Genomic DNA, 5,374 nt, shown 5'->3' with positions numbered 1-5,374 from the left:
CTGAAAGACCCACATTTACTTATAATACACTGTCATTAGTGTGAATGAGAGATAATTGTACTTTATGAAAATGCAACTTGAAAAAGAGAGGGGTAAGTGTTGGAGCATTTTTGAGAAAGAATCATGCTAAATCAACTAACCTTTCTCATCAATACTCTTTGGGTTTTCCCTTTCTTTATATTTCTCCACTGTTGTATTTGGGTCATTTTCCATTTCGAATTCTCTCGTCTATCTCTCTTACTCTGCTTTTCAAAACATCAACTAGATCTAAGGAAGAAATATGTCTCCAGAGTTATGAGGGTAGCTCAGCATGTCTGACCAAAGATAAAAGACTCTGAAAGGTTTTTGCTCTATACTCAATGACAAAAGAGATAGGGGAGGATGATAAGAGAGGAAGAAAGGAAGCTCAAGGGGAGGAAATAGAAATGCTAAGGCATATTGTATTGTTTCAAAACTGGATGTCTTTTGATAAGCATTCAGACTTTCTGGTGTTAAATGTACTTTACTTGGAAGTCATGTAACTTACAATGTCACCATATAGCAAATGTTTCCATTAAAGATGAAACATATTTAGTTCTGATAAAGTGAGCAAACTAGAATAAACTGAAAAAGACAGAAGAGCTAGAAAGTTTGGAGAGTGATGATGAAACAGCAGTGCTCTAGAAATCCTACATCATTCAATCAGAATTCCTCAAGTTTCTTTAGGACATCCACCTGACAATGAAGCAGTTGTGAAAAATCTGTAGCTTTAGAAAACCTGATAAACATTTGAAACTTCTTGAGCCTGCGCTTCAAATGTTTTCCATGTAGAAATACACCCAACTAATCAGCCTAAAATATGAAGTGTCCTGTCCCTTGTGATTATAATGCAGTGAATGTAATCCTTTTCTCCCAAGTGAAGTTCAATTTCCTGATTAGGACATCTTTAATCAGGAAGGAACAATTCAAAACGTAGGATTGAAATATCTTAAGCAAATATTTCAACCTTAGAAATCTGGACATCTCAACAGGGTCCATAACAAGACAGTGAGAAGAAGCAACTGACCTAAATTGTCATACATGTATGCAAGTCATAGTGGAAGATTACATAGAGCACGTTAAAAGCACCAGCTCTGAGTGGTGCTGCTTGATGTAAGGGAAATGTGACAAAGTGAACATTGGTTCTGCTGCACATTAATGGTATACAGTCTCTTCTCTTGGTGGTTGTACTTTAAATCCAATTTGCATTATGACCCTTTCAAAATACTCAATCTCTGATCAGGCCAACAAACCCTAAATGAAACTGCAGAGTGGCGTATAAAAGACGTACACAAGTGCATTTTGCATGATAGGTCCCCTTTAAAATATGCTAAATGACCAACTTTTTCTACTGTTGGTTTTGAGTCAAATGAACATATTAGCATTATTGGAGGAAAGCCATGCTATGTTTTCATATTTGCCAATCGTTAAATTGTGTTAGTAAAAAACAAGCCCTTGTGTTGCTCCGCCTTTCTTACGGTCAGCTCTTAGCTCCACATCCCGACAATTTCCATAATCGTCAAGCAGAAGGGTTCTGTTTGCAGCAGAGGCACATAACAGCGCTGCGGCCTTCAGCTTATCAGCAAAGGTCACTGCTGACTTTCAATGTGTGCTCAGTCTATCAAGTGGTCAATGCATCATTCCTAGGACGAAAAAGAGAGAGACATAAAGGAAGACAGAGGACGAAGGTTGGCAGAAAGAGAAACGACACGCTAAGAATGTCAGGATTATTATGTCATGTCACGTTTCTATGTCTAGGTGTGGGTGTTTTTCCGTTCTCCTTGTCATGTTTTCCTCCCTGTATATTGTCTGGTCTCTTTTCCCTGTGTTTTCATGTCTGTCGTTAGTTTCCCTGGTGTGTCTAATTTCCTGATTGTTTTCACCTGTCACTCCTTGTGTGTCTCCTGTGCTCATCAGTGTCAGCCCCGCCCCTGATTGTTCCCACCTGTGTCTAGTTACCCTGTGTTTAAATTCCCCTGTCTCCCAGTGTTCAGTGTCAGTTTGTCTTGTCTCTTGCCATGGTGAGGTCTATGCTCTTTTGTGTTCAAGAATAGTTTTGTTCCTCACGACGTGAGCGATTTTCCTTTTGGTCTCATTTTTTGTCATCTCATCCTGAGATTAGTAAGTGACCTTTTTTTGTTCATCGTGTTTTATTGGAAAAATAAAGTATCGTACCAATACTTTACCTCTGTCTCCCTGTCTGCAATTGGGTCCAACATCCTAAGTGACTGAGATCGTAACAAAGAAGCAGACAAGCAGGTCAACCTAGAGGCAGAGGGACTGCAAAATTGACGGCATTGTTCTAATGGTCAGAGTCAAATTAGCCCTCACAGCTGATCCCCAGTTCTGTATGGGAGACACTGATTCTACTTTTCTCCCATTTACTTTACTGGGTACTGATCCAAAACCTCTAATCTTCTTTCTTTATTTCCAAGTTAATGTGTGATTGGTTACTCATGGTTAAGCATAGAAACAAGGGCCTGTTAACACTAATCTGTTACGGCTCATGATTAATCTGGATACCTTAAAGCGTTAAAAAGAAAATGAAGGCAAATGACCAAGTTTGACCCTAACTTCCTCCCGTACTTTCAGTGCTATGTTTCAAGTTCATTTGATTACATTACATGTCACTTGTTAGACGCTTTTATCCAAAGCGACTTACATACTCAATACTGTGGGCAATCCCCACAGGAGCAATTTGGGGTGAAGTGTCTCAGGGACACAACGACATGCTGACTGCAGTGGGGTTTGAACCTGTGGTCCCAACACCAACATTCAACCCACTGCACCACACGCCTCCCCTTTTATCACAGCAAAAAGGAAAATAAAGTGCAGAATCAGGCACAAGCCACATGTATTGCACTGACTGGAGACCACTGGACAACAGTATAGGAACTATAACTATCTCGGTGTGCGACACATCTAATCCATGACAAATGTTCTGCACTCCTGAGTAGTGAAGATTATAGAGATAGGAATCACAGCATCTCTCTGTGACAGCTGGTTTGTCAATGCTTTAGCTAGGTGTCGGCAAATTGTCCGACTTCAAGGCAAAGTTCAGAAATCATCAAAACTAAGCTGAGATATTATTATAAAGTATAAAACCCTTTTATTTCTCAAATCAAACACTTAAACTTCCAGGAACAGCAGGGAATGAGAATCAATTTCTGACTGACATCATGATAAATGTATACTTTCTATTCTCTTGTAAACAGATCACAATTACAATTGGCTGTAACATGTGATATTGTTATGGAAGTTAAACAAAGTTGAGATGTTACAATAATGCAAAAGACCATCTTCAATGGGATCACACCAGCCATAATTCGGGCCAGGGGCATTTAAACTACTAGCCGATTGCCCCCCTTTGTTCCCGCTTGTGAACCACGCCCATGTTTGAACTCAACCTTTATTTTGATCTACACTACACACCTGCAAAGTTGGGTCAGGGTGACAAAATATTTCCACAGAATGAATGACACACCTAAAAACATGCTCAAAATGGCCTCTGTGGTAGCTCCTGCTACAGATTCTGTCTCCTGGAGCGTCATGATAACACACACACAGACTCTCAAGCTGAAAACATTTAAATTGGGATGGCTTTTAAATATTTAACATAGATGAGTCATGTCTAGCCAGGACTGTCTGCGCTGGCATCTAACCAGTTTATCAGATTGATGCATCACTGTCAGTCCGCTTCTGTCTCACTCGCTCTCTGTCCTTCATGTCCTTTCTTACAATTATACTCTCTTTCTGTCTCTCCTCTCTCCTCCCTCTGTTTCCTGCCTCTCTTACTCTCTCGCTCATATCATTAGCTGATTACTCATCCATCAACATGAATTACAGAACAGTATAAGCCAAGGGATAAAAATGCACTTGCTCTGCTCATCACTCAACCCATGTGCTTGTGATTGTGTGTTGTGTGTGTGTGTGTGTGTGTGTGTGTGTGTGTGTGTAATTCCATCATGCAATATTCAGGTTGTTGGCATTGCAAGGCTGGTGATAAAAAAAGTACACACACATACTCACACAAACAAACACGATTTACTACCTGCTTCATTATGTGATGGATCACCTCTCCCCTAAATTAGCAATAAAAGCCAAGGATCACACACACACACACACACACACACACACACACACACACACACACACACACACACACACACACACACACACACACACACACAGTTGCACAAATTCCTGTCTCTCTGGTTATCTGAGCAGATGAGTTGGTGAGATAAAGAGAGGGAGGGAGAAGTCAGAGAGTTTAAGGGGGAGAGAGAGGCAAGTAAAGTCATTTGAGGGCATGAATAAATACGAGACGAACAGTACATGCTTTTTTCCATAAATTACAACTTTATTACAACATACCTTCTAATTTAAACAATTTTGACTTGGAAATGCATTTAACTTCATTTCAATTTGGCACAGTCAAACATATAACATTGAAACGTGTGCTTATGACAGAGTAAAAGTATTGATCACCAACCTCTGCATGCTTTAGAAATACTTTATTGAAAATGAAACAAGGTCAAAGTAAGCAGAGAAAGAGTAAGTTACTATACACATTTAGCACAAATGTATTGAACATTTCCATGAATTCTGTAAGTAAAAAGTACATGAATGAGGTGCTTTAATAATTGTAGTTATGCAACCATGATTCTATGTCCAAATACAAATCAATATGGCTCACTCCAACCACTGGCTATGCTGCTCATGATCAAGTGTCCCTCAAGGCTGCTTTCACATGGATAGAAGTAAAATGGTTCTGCGCTGATGATGCCTTTGTGCTTCCACAAAGAGAGCGATGCTGCCCGACGAGGCGAAAGCACTAACCTTGGCGTCGTGAATCGCTCAAAATTGTCGCTGAGCGCTGTGCTTTGACCTTGTTACAGCTGACCTTTCAATATGCAACCAATCAGATAACAGCCGTTTCCAGTAAACATGGAAAAGAAACGGACTGTTTTCACCGCAAGACTTCTCAATCCCAAAATGGCACTGAAGTTAATATTCAGTCTGATTTGGCTCTGCATCAATGTGAGTGTTGAGTAAATCCAATATGGCCATCAGGTGAATATAGCAAAGGGGAGACATCAAGTCAGACAGTTGTCAGCACAAAGGCTCTGAATATCCCATCTCATTATCTCTTATTCAAATGAATTAAACAAAGAGTAATTTATATTCCAATGAATATTGCATGTTCCACCGAGACCTTGAGCTCTGATTCTGTTAACTCACCTTGTCTTTCCCTCTCTCTTAACCTGTCGCCGTCTGCTAGTCTTTTCATCCTTTGGTTGCAATTTTACTTCCTTTCTCTTTATTCTATCCCATAATCTTTTCCAAAGTTTGATTA

The sequence above is a fragment of the Gymnodraco acuticeps genome, unplaced genomic scaffold (assembly GCF_902827175.1).
Source record: "Gymnodraco acuticeps unplaced genomic scaffold, fGymAcu1.1, whole genome shotgun sequence".
Lineage (NCBI taxonomy): Eukaryota > Metazoa > Chordata > Actinopteri > Perciformes > Bathydraconidae > Gymnodraco > Gymnodraco acuticeps.
The sequence above is the reverse complement of the archived record's forward strand: the minus strand, read 5'-3'. Positions refer to the sequence as shown.